Source organism: Hylaeus volcanicus, chromosome 1 (assembly GCF_026283585.1).
Source record: "Hylaeus volcanicus isolate JK05 chromosome 1, UHH_iyHylVolc1.0_haploid, whole genome shotgun sequence".
Taxonomy (NCBI): Eukaryota; Metazoa; Arthropoda; class Insecta; order Hymenoptera; family Colletidae; genus Hylaeus; species Hylaeus volcanicus.
This window is the reverse complement of record NC_071976.1, coordinates 22,613,371-22,626,036: the sequence shown is the minus strand read 5'-3', so window position 1 is coordinate 22,626,036 and position 12,666 is coordinate 22,613,371. Positions and strand designations below refer to the sequence as shown.

Genomic DNA, 12,666 nt, shown 5'->3' with positions numbered 1-12,666 from the left:
ATCAAGAGATGGACGTTTATGTCTTGCGGTGGTAGCGGAAAGTGTAAGGGCAAGATTTTACAACGGGACCTGGTAAAAGTGATTTACACCTTGGAAAAACTCCATGACGTTTACGATATCTACTCGCAAATTATTTATGGCCCTTGCACGTGTCGAAAAGAACTCTACCAACCACACTTTCCATCGTTTCTTTAAAAAAAATTTTAAATGCCTATACAAAGTGTAGAAATTATTTGTGCACATTTACATTCAATCAACAGAACTGTATATTAAGAAAAAATATTTACTTATCATTTTGTTATGTTAAATTGTCATCCTTTTAAGTTCTCAATCTGCTTTTACATGGATTACAATGTAATATAGATTACAATTTAGTGTATATATATAGAAACATTTACTGGCCATTTTGTTATGTTAAATACTAACCTTCATACTATCGAAATACACAAATTGCTTCGACATTTGTTCCTATAACTGTATGTGCTGTCTTGTATGCTCAAGTGCTGACAGTGTTCTGGACACCTACTTTATATCGACGCAAGCGCTAAGAACTTGCAATTTTCTCCCCACTCGCTCGTATTCCTTTCCACTGTGGTATATTGCACACATTGAGCCCTCCGCGGCTCTGGTAATCGAGCATACAGGTGTATTCAAATCAAATTATTTTATTCAAGTTTATGCGCGAGTGACACAGTGTTTTTACCGGTTGACAATTCGTCGGGGTGAAAAGTTGTCGGGAGCATCATCATGACGGACGAGGCAAGACCGAGAACCTTGTAAGTGCACCCTACATTTTCGAAAGTGTGTTTGCCATCATAATTGTTTTTGGTAGAGCAGTACCTTTCAATGTATCATTTATAGAACTCATTGGCAACTATAGTGGAATTTATTCCGTACTGTGACACGTACAAATTTTATTTAACCTCTTATTGCGACCAACAGAAGGGTTTTGTTTTGACCGACAGTGTCACGTGGTTGTGAGCGATGGTTTTGTAAATCAAAGCTGTGAGACAGTTGAACCGATTTCTAATAAATTTATGAATTTTATAAATTTGTAAGGAATTGATTTGAAAGTTTAAAATATTTATAGATATTGACAAGCTGTCGCCGATAAATGTCCTGCAATTAGATCTTATCGATATTCAATGGTTTTTAAAATTATTTTAATTTCGATTGGTTTCATGTGCATTACGTCCATAAATTTCAAAGCTAAGCCGTTTAAAATAAGTCGAGACTAACTTCGCCTCTAATGCCAATGACATTTACTGCTCTATTCTTATCCTACCGATTCTAGAATAGTAATAGAATAGTTTGTTTCACCGTGTCGTTCAACAGAGAAAATTTCGTGCAATTTGAAATAAACTTCATAAACGTATTCACTTCGTGAATCCAGTTAGAATTCGTTGCGCCAATATTAATCAATGTTTATGCGTTTTTGGAAATTTGGATTTTTGCCTATTTTCGTTTTGACTTCCCAATTGTACACGTAGATTCCTGGCACACATCCATCTCACGCTATTTTCTGGAATTACAGACCGTTCTCTGATTTTCTTTATCAAGATTTGGCGAGCAAATTCGAATTTCAAATTAATCTTCAGGCTTTTGGCTACTGTACGCATTTACGACCATCTTAATATGGTCAGCATCTGCTATAATAACGCGCTGACACCGCTAACAATTTTTGGATATCGTTCGTACTCCAGTACGTACTTTCTCATATACTTCTCTGCGTTCGTATGATTCTTTCTTCAATTCTATCGTACGAGAAGATCTGCAAAGTATCAGCAGACAAAGTATTTGTTTAATCGGTCACCAATTTTTAGTGAAATACATTTAGTGAATACATTCTGGAAAATTTTATATTTTATATTTCTTCATATTTTTTGAATTGCTCTATTCGATTTCTTAGTTGCATGATATACAGGGTGTCCCAGCCTAAGTGATACACAGCTCTAACTCCAAAACTATCGGCCAAATGTAAAATTTCAAATATGGAAATTGCATGGTAAAATGGAGCTCATGTTTCAGTGCGAAGGAATTTTTGTTAACTTTGTTATTTAACGTGATACGATGGTCAAGTTTCGTTTTTCAAATGGAACTATATATTTCTTTTTATACCATGTGATAGTACTTTTCAAGACGAATTCACTAAGCTTTAATGTATTTACCAGATTTTTATTAGTTTTCAAGCTATAACGCTTCAAAGTTTGCTAATTTTCAAGGAAAAATCTCGGTTCGGCCCCGGGCGGTCCCATTGATGCAGTAAGCACCATGTGGTTCTTGAAATCGATACGGAGGGTCTCGCTTGGGATTCTAGGCCCAGAATATTTGGATTCTTCCTGTTTTCCTTCCTTGGGCCTAGAATCCCAAAGTACTACCGCATGGTATAAACAAAAATATAAAGTTCCGTTTGAAAAACGAAACTTGATCATCGTATCTCGTTAAATAACAAAGTTAATAACAAAGTTAATATCTCGTAAATAACAAAAATTCCTTCTCGCTGAAACATAAGCCCCATTTTACCATGGAAATTCCATATTTGAAATTTTGCATTCGACCGATAGTTTTGAAGTTAGAGCTCTGTATTACTTAGGCTGGGGCACCTTGTATGTAGAGAAACTTGTACATTTAAGGAGACTGTTGAATTATATATGTATTCAAGAATTGTACAAATTGTGGAGAATTTTAGTTTATTTCTTAGATTACTTGTTTATTTGCTTTGTATAAGTAGCATAAAATTTCTTAAGACATGCAATTAAGAATCTTCATTCAAAATATTTTGAACTTTCATTGGCATTAAATTTAATATCTGTACAATGATATTGCAATTTGTAGGATAGACTTTTGTAACCGGTGGCATCTGTCATAACACTTTACTAATTTGATAATTCTTCTATCGCCAATATAGATACGTCGGAAATTTAGACCTAAGTGTTTCGGAGGACTTACTGTGCGCTCTCTTCTCCAATATCGGTGTCATCAGGGGTTGCAAGGTCATCAGAGATGTAAGAATATTTTTGCATGCTGTGTCGGATGATTATTTTTCTAGTCTACGTTTTCTCGTTTTTTCTTCTTTTCTTTTTTAAACTGAAAACGTTTTTGTTAATTTCAGTTTGTGAAACTGTAAAAATTGAAAAATAAATAGCAGCTCGTTTGAGATTACAACATTTTCATCGTTGATTCCCTGCTAATGGAGTAAATGTGTACTTCATTCTTTTATTTATATATGTTCATTTGAGACTGCTGTACATTTCTTAAATGCACTAACTATGTGCTGCAGAGAAAGACAAGGGGGTTGCGAAACTGCTGAACTCTGCGCCCTTCTAGGTCGGCAGGTCCATAAACTTAAGTGGCTGAATATTTCAATGTCTTAGGGATCGTGCCACAGGAGAATGTACTCCTTGCAGATGCTTGAAATTATTCGGTCTAAAAGCGAGACACGTGATATTCTAGCCCCATTAAGGAAGTTTTAACGTGTAACTGATCAGACCTTCTGTAGAAAACAGTGATTCAGAATCCGAATTACAACCAGTGGTAGGCAAATTTGATTCGAAAAATAATAGAAGAATAAATTAAGAAAAATGATGTAGTTATTAATTCCCACATTTAAATACATAACAAAATCGAACCAATTCACTCGAAAGCAACGTAGGTAGCGACCTTGATCACGAAAGAAAGTCAATAAATACGAGAAATTGCAGAAATTCCATTTTCCAATGAAACGAATTTGTACCACTGTAAACGTCTCAATTGTTATTCTGCCAGACCATAAGTTTCTTTATGAAAACTTTTGAGACATACCCTATAGTAACCATAAACATAAATACTTATGCATGTCGTCTGCGGGTACCGCGTCTCTTTCAAGACGACGTTCATGTTTTCAGAGGTACAGGCCCGAGCACGCGTTTAGGTGAACATCGCGAAGAGAATGAAAGGCGGACGAACCGTTTTGAAACGAAAATCGCGAAAAGAACGGACGTCGCAGACAGGGCTCGGGTGCACCAAGAAATCACCGAGGTTTGTACACTTTTCTCCTTGATTCTCGTAAGATTCAGTCTGTCTACTTATTTTTCTCCACCTTTCACCCTCTGACACTCATTATATACGTTACTTTCATTTCATACTGGTGGATTGCATGCACAGCGCCGAATAAACGTGCGTTTCACGTGCCCAGTTCCATGAGACTTAACACTACGTACATATCATCTGCTCGGTGTGCACATCATAGCGAATTTTCTTTCCTCGCCGTCACTGTTTTTCGCAGCTCGACTTCCCTCCTTTTGAAAACTGATAATTTTAGAATTGCGAAAGCATATTACTAATTGGTGCATCCCATTTGCTCCCTAATGAATATTAGAATGTTCATATTCATTGTCATTTTCGTTTTTTTCACTAAAAACACAGATTAATAAACTGAAAGAAGCAAATACAACTTTCCGATGTGTTTTAGAGATTAGTAAATATTCGCGTTGCTGTGACACTCGCAATCACAGCCCCATGTTCCAAATGAAAATGAATGGAACGAGGTAGAGGAATCTCGTTGATCGTTAAATCCAACCCCTCAACTTGATGCCTCGCACGATTACGGGTCCCTGCCACCGTTCGCAAACATCCATGCACACTGGGTATTAAAATCGTTATTCAGTAAGGTACTTTGGACGTCGTTTCGTCCGTCTCGGCATCGTTGTCGTCTGTGTTGCCATCTCTCCGGTAGTTAATGTGTATCAATATTTCATGTATTCCGCATAAGCAGCGTGGCAGGTATCTGCGTTTATTAGCTATAAATCCTCCGCAGGTGGGGCTCACCCCTGTAGGATTTATGGTTTGTGTTCTTTGTTTTCGTAGGGCGAAGATGCGCCTTTGGATAAAGTTACGTTTTGGGTATTATGGTTGCGGCGTTGAAAACCGTTGAAAGTGATACCATATGTATGTAGATGGAAGAGAATCTTTTTCAGTTGTTGAAACTCTATATAGAAGAAATATTGGATGTTGAATAAGTCCTCCATTTTCAATGGCATGTGAGATGTTTGTTATGAAAACTGTGTAATTCCATCTTTCTTTGAAAGAAGAAAAGAAAGAAGAAAAGAAGAATTCTTTCTAAATATTAAATATTCATTTACGCTTTAATTAATGATGACATATTATTTCTAACATATTATTTTGTATACAATCGTTCGAATAATGAACAACCATTGATATCGAGGTTTCATTGCTAGAGGCCACCAAATAATTTGCTACATATTCTCAATTAGTGTTGGCACATACAAGAGTGAAATGATAAAAACGGCAACTAAGTTTATTTCTGAGTATTTTTATCCACTTTTGGTTAACGCAATTGCAAATATCAAAGGCACACGAGGAACTGAAATTGTAGGCGACAAGTGTCGCGATGATGGCATTTGCCCCATACGAAAAATATCGCAGAAATTTAACGAATGCATTTTCCTCGATTACCCTTTACGTGTAGGCGTTAAAATATTTAATTAAATTTTCGAATATCCCTGAGCGCTGCGTATTCCTGTGCGCCGTATTACATGCTAAACTCAAGGATGGCATCCGTGACACGCAAAATACGCGGGATTGCAATTAAACAGACGTCGCACGTATTTGCATCGTGGCACAAAATCCATTCGTGACTCAAATTAATAGAATATCGTGCCAGTCCCTCAAAGAGTTGGTTTGAAGGTGCGGAGATTGTTGAAGCGTCAGTCTACCGTGTCGGAGTTGTAATTCACACATCGACACAAATCAACATTAAAGTCTACACGTTTATTATTTCGAGGAGGATCGGAAAAGACGGAATTATTTCTAACAAATTGTTTAAACTAACGACGACAATTGTTTAGGAGAAACTCTTTTTACAGGAGTTTCTTTAATTATTTTAATAATTAGATAGATTTATTCGTACTTTAGCGGCTACATTCCATGTAAGAGTATTTGAACTAACTTAAAAACTGTAAACGTAGTATGTGTCGGTATGCCTGAGGCGGTTAAAAGTAATCAGGGTGCATCAGTGAAGTCACGCATGGTGCTCGATCTAATCGCGAACAAAGTACATTTACGGAATGCTTGGATTTTCAGCTGTACAATTATTCCGGTAATTAACGTTGGCGGGTCATAAGTGTAACATGCGGCTCGAAAGGGCTGGGCCCACCGGAGTTTATTACAAAGATATACGAGCTGTGCCCGCGCACACACGTCCACGTTATTCACGTGTTGCATATGTAGTTGCATGGCATCGATAGCCGCCTGGAGCATTCGAGCTATTTCCACGGATGATACATGTACCGAAAACTATATTGAACGCTTGTAAAGTGCGATAAGTTATCGGAAAATGGCGCGATTAACGCGAACGTGACGGCTTTATTCGGAATCCAAAAATTCTTCGGCGGTGACCTCGCGTCCGGATGAAATTATGATCGATCGTATGTAATTAATGCTCATTTAAGCAGTATAGTAAACTTATTAAATCATGTGTTCTTTATACTGCAACGTTTCGGCTATAAATACTATAATATTTTCTGTCATTTTGTAGTTAATTGTAACTGAAATTTTTTAACGGTAGCCTCTTTAAACAGACCTAACTCTTCTCAAGCCTAAAGAGATTTAATTAGTCTTAATGAAGGAGTATAAATTTGGCGTTATGGAATTTTAATAAGTAATCTCAGTAGAACTAATAGGTAATCTTAATCTTCATGTGGAAAGGTTTTTTATTTATAAGTATGGAAAAGATGGAGTCTTTTATTTATTTATATTTTATTTAATTATTTCGAAGATATTCGACTGTATTATTCAAATAACCGAACGGACTTTTGAATTTCCTGGATTTAAAATTTCCCGAATGGTTACTACATACATGTATCGACTAAAAATGATAAAAGAAATATAAACGAATGCGGTGGTATTTACGTGTCAAATGCTTGTGGATCTATCGTAGAGGTAGCTTGGCCCAGAACGAACATCGTTACAAATCGATCAAAGGTGAGACCGCGTGCAAGCCTAACATCGGATATCGGGAGAAAAAGAATAAAAGAGCTGTTGGGGATGGGGGATGGGTGTGAGTCGGGTTTAGCAGTTGTCAGAACGGCTGCTGAGCAATAAAACGATAAATCAGAGGAAAGGAAAAATAAGGGGCTAAAATAGAAGAAGCTTGTAGAGTAGATTTGGAGACGGGCCAGAGGAGCGTACAGTCACCGGGTGACTCTGTGGCCTCCGCGGCTCCCTCTTTGCCTGCCTCCAGCTAGACCACTTTCTTCCATTACCTTTGCTCTTTTTACACCTACGGAATACCGTTTCGCGCGCTACTTTCGCATCTGTTTCATTCTTTCTTTCGGTGTCCACGGTCCTCTCAACCCCGTTTTCCTTCGTTCGTTGATGCCTTTCGTGTTCCTCCGTTCCTGCTGCTCCAACAACCCTTCCTTCGTACCAGTCACCACCTAGATCTAGTGTACGTATATGCATAATGTTACGACTTAGCTCGGAAATCGGACGATAGTTTATAAATAGATTTCAAAATTAAATTCATTTCATGTTTCTTAACGAATTTCGACTTTTTACAATTCTATAGGACGTCGTTTTCATTATTTTTGACTTGAGGAGAAAAAGCACATTACGAGGGCAAATATTAATCGTTTTTCGTAATTTTTTTTTAAAAAGTAGAATTTATCTAATTCTTTTTAATTTTGAGAATATTTTAGGTATGTTTCACGATTCAACAATATTAAAAAAAAGCATCCATTTCAATAGCATTAGATCTTCCTTATTTCGAAGCATGTATCTCACGTTTAAAGCAGAATTCGTTAAAAATTTTATCACAATTGGATTCCACGTCAGTGATAAAATATGATAACGAGAAGTTTGTGAAACAAATCCGACGCTTCGCGATTGTTGTAATCGGAGTTTTTATGTTTGAACGAGACAGAGGTTAATTACAAAGGCTCCATTACATTTTTCACTCGATTCGATTGTTAACGTAACAATGGAGTTAATAACGATGTTCCACGGCATTACAGTAATCGAAAACAATTTTCGATCGTGCTCGTTCCCGTTGCTAATTAGTAAATTAATTAGAGGGACCATCAAATAATGGCGTTTGGAAACGATATATATTCAGCAGTATAAAACGGAATTACTGCATAGATTGGCAGGAACGTGTCAATTAGTCCAACTAAGTTAACACGTGTATCTTGCAGGCTTCAGTAATTAGCTGGAAAAATGTTATTTCTATAATACAACCAGAAGCACGCGTTTGTGGTATATCTATTTAAATTTTATTTCCCCCGAGAAATATTTCGCTCTGCTTATTTCTCTGTAGCATTGTAATTATGAAACTTTATTCGCTGTCATTCTGTTGGAAAAATTTTTCCCTTGAATTGTTAATTGATAATCCAACACAAACATTTCGCACGAGGAATTGAAAAACGAGAAACACGAAAGTTTTGTTTTTAATATTTCGCGAACGCGTGGTGTGTTTTCGTTTCCAATGTTGAACTGGATCCTCCTGGACGATGTACGTCGTATCCAAACAGTGGAGATATACATATATGACCCGAGTGACGCTAGCGAGAAATAGGAAATATTGTTATAGTTTTTTAAAATAGTAATAAAAACTAATATATGTTATTGTTACGCTGCGGATGTTTGTACATTTATAGTAAATGGAAGTTTGGGGAAATCTGCGAGAATGTGATTGTAAAAATATATGTAGAACTATATAAAATATCAACAACACCGATTATATTTAAAAAATAAGGCATACTATCATTTAGGTTTGAATTCTTTTCCTGTATCTACGAAATTATTAATTTCCATAAATATTCACAATCCAATTATCATATTTTCACCACCGATTGACGTTGCAAACTTAGTTACTTCTGGATTTATTCAAGTGATATAACTTCAACTACTCGGTCTGTTATTTATAAAATACGTGTTTTCGTGGTATTCAATTCAAGCTGAAATTATGATACCTTCTCCATCCATTTGTCTACGGCTCAATACCTCTTCCTTCTTCCGCAAATTATAATAATTAAAATAATACACTGGACAGATCAGATAAATTTGCGTATTATTTTCACAATTTGTGTTAGGAAGAACAGGTATTACGTAGTCGACAAATGGGGTGGACGAAATAATGTAATTTGGGCTGAAATTGGATACTATGGTAAAACGTAATTCAAATTTACGGATAAGAAACTAAATTATCGAAGCAAAACAAAGACAATTTAAAAATATCTAAATGCGCAATAGAACTTTTTCGGAAGAAAGAAAGAATACAAAATATTGAAAATGTTTTATCATATATCTTTATAACAAGTACATATATACTTAGCTTGGCTTCCGATGATAGGCGTAAACTGAAAATACAGGTACTTTCGTTTGTTATAACGTGCAATTCTTAAAATTTCAATAATCAATTTGAATTATCGTCGATTATGTTTGAGACTAAAAAATTTTGTTTACAGTATCTTAAAATTAACTAAACGGGGACGAGGTACGTTGTAGTAAATGATACCAGGACGAGGAGGAAACCGAATGAAATTCGAAAATGGAGGCCGCCAGGAAAGTGGCGATGGCAACGTTCCCGAGAGAAGTTTGGGACATCAACTTTCTTCTTTACCAAACAGGTTCTGAGTCCGAAATGTATTATGTTTGAACTTGAAACACGTCATCCGAAAATCGATGCACTGATTGAAAGCGTTATAATTTTTGAATGAAACACTTTTTTTATTTATTTTGGAGATATTCCCCATACAAGTCTCAAGTTTGTATAATTTAATCATTCTTGATCCGTCTTCTACATTGAAATGGCGAAAGTGTAATTCTATATCGAAGGGAATAATAAAGAGAAGGAAACGAGTTATAGACTAAATAATGTGAGAAAATCTAGTCCAATTATTTTTATATATGTACATAGTTTAAGGATCACGCCATGTCTTCAGAATTAACTTTATAATTCTCAATATATATTCATTAGGTATACGTTTCACTACTATACTGCAATGAGCTTGTAACCAATTAGAAGTTCATTTTACTTTTACTGTTGAATATTAATATATATTTCGTGAGTTGATTGAAATGGAAAAACGTTAGAGAAACGAAGTACCACTTTACAATTACAATAGAACATTCGTTATGCGAACTAGCTGGGGGACAAAAATGGTCAGATAAGAGAAATTTCACTTAATAAAACACGTAGTTAGTACTTAATTTTATTTAATACTTAAGAGAAGGGTGGTTCCATTAAAAAAATGAAGGTAACCTTGATAACTTAAAAAAATGACATAAGAACAAAAATGTTTTTGGCATCGTGTGAGCCTCATTGACCTATTCAACTTTGTCCTTATTAGGAGGTCTAAAAGAAACGGTTTTTCGTGAATTTTTTTAGGATGGAAACAAATAATTAATTCTATCGAACATTTTATCCTATTTTCATACATATTTGAGTAGTCTGTACAAATTTTTTCAACAAGATATACTCAAATTGAGTCGACTGCGGCGCACATTTATAGAGCACCTCACAATTAAAACCACCTATTGGCGGGAAAGATGGAGGTCGTAATTTTGGTTTGACACAAAAAAACCAAAAGAAATTTTCATCTTCATACATTTCTCTTCTATGCGAACTAAGAAAAACCCGCAAAAATGGTGAAATGTGAAATTACTGCAAGTTTGAAAAAAGAACGAGTTCTTTGAGTGAAAAAAAAAAACACTTTAACTTGATAAAAAAGTCGTTTAAAATTTTTTTTGTATGAATTTTCTTAGTTCACATAGAAGAACAATGTGTGAAAATGAAAATGTCTTTTGGTTATTTTGTGTCAAACCAAAATTACGACCTGCATCTTTCACGCCGATAGGAGGTCTTAATTATGAAGTGCTCTACAAATGTGCGTCACAGTCGACTCAATTTGAATATTTCTTGTTGAAAAAATTTGTACAGACTACTCAAATATGCATGAAAATAGGATAAAAAGTTTGATAGAATTAATTATTTGTTTCCATACTAAAAAAATTCACGAAAAATCTCTTTTTTCAGATCTTCTAATTCAGGATACCCCCTTAAGAACAGCAAATTATATTTGAGGTGGTAACGTTAAGTGACTCAGACTGTATAAATTCCTCTCTTGCTAAAAAAAATTCATGAAAATCATTATAAAAACGTAGTCCTAAACCAACCCCCCCCCCCCTTAATCGCGTTATAGGAGGGTTGACTGTATAGGAAAATACTACTGACGGTTCAATGTGCATCAAAGGATTCCTCTCGATCTTCGATAAGATCAATCAATCATCACCGGACCGAAGTGTGATCGGGCAGAGGAATTATTAGGTTAGAGCGCCCGTAAAGATTTGAAATCGATTCCGTACGACAGGATATCCCGCAACTCGAACGTGACGGTGGATCCATCTAAACGGGGATCTTTCGATTTAAAGTCTCCTCGTCGGAAGTGTCGAGGGGTTGAGAGGCAGGGGCGCAGGTCCCGATAGGATATAGGATAGGGAGCGTAGTTTCGTCAGCGCGAGAGGTTCAGGTTTCCAGAGGAAAAGGGAGTCGGTGAAGGCCCTTTTCGCTTTTCCTGGAATTTTATCTGTCTGACGGAGGATACCTCCGCCTTACCGGGGGTACGAGAGGACGGGCTATAATACCGGCAGGGGTAAGATAAGACAAGACGCGATGGAGGGAGAGGGAGAGGAGTTCGTCCATCACTACAGCGAAATTCCGTCCGCAATCTCTGAAGGAATCTTTGGTATCTCGACAGCCAGCGGGTGTGTACAACCCTCCGGTGTACAGGCTTATTCCTCTTAGCCGGCGTCGTAGCTGCCAGCCTCGTGAACTTCGTGAAAGACGCGCGAGTTCGCGCTAGATAGAAGAAGGTCAGCCGGCTCTCCGACGGATGGACAGAAAAGTACGAAGAAAACAGCCAACAAACGAACGAACTAGCCCCGACGTTTCTGCCCGGCAACAACGGGGGAAGAGAGAGCAGCGATTGATAGAGCAATAGTTTCATTTTACGATGAGAAAACGAAGCAAACAAAGCTGGGAACAGCACGGAAATTCCTTTCCTTGGTAGCCGCTTCCTTTCCTCGGCCCCTCAGCTGGGTGTCGTGACTCCTAGCCGCCTTTACTTTTCTTCGTTGCCTTTCTCCTTCTCGCAGGGCTGGTACCCATCCGTGATCCGCCTTTCCATCGTTTCGTTTCACGGGGCACCGGACTTCGCCACGGCCTTGACTGACACGGAAATTAAACGAACGACCTACATTTGCCCGAAAATCTGACGTTTAATAAAGAACCAGTCGTGCCGTTTCTTTCGTCGGCGGTTGCACGTGCTAGTTGGATTTGAATTAATTCGTGCGCTATTACCTGGCGTTACGGACAACGGGAAGAACCGACGGGACTTGTTGTTTTATAAAAAAAAAAAAATAGTCGTTGCTATAAACAAGCTGTTCTGTTTCACACAGAGTCGTTCAACCGTCTTGATTTTTCGTGAATCTGTCGTTAGCCAAATAGCGACGAATCAGCTGTTGCAAAAATCAATATATCGATTGGACGTTGACACGGCTAACCAGACAAAGACAGAATTAATATACAGGGTGTCCTAAAAGTCGGGGAGGAGCCGGAAATGGGGGGTAGCTGAGACGATTCTGAACAACAATTTCCTTTGCAAAAAT

General features: G+C 37.1%; 1 protein-coding gene across 1 annotated transcript in view; it reads left to right on the top strand.

Moving 5' to 3' along the window:
- The first annotated feature begins 3,954 nt into the window (after positions 1–3,954).
- The window catches only part of LOC128878720 (uncharacterized), a 42,510-nt gene continuing 33,798 nt past the window's right edge, over positions 3,955–12,666 (top strand). Inside the window, exon 1 of the mRNA XM_054127185.1 lies at positions 3,955–4,017. The gene's annotated coding sequence lies outside the window, so the exon portion shown is untranslated. The remainder of the gene's footprint in view (positions 4,018–12,666) is intronic.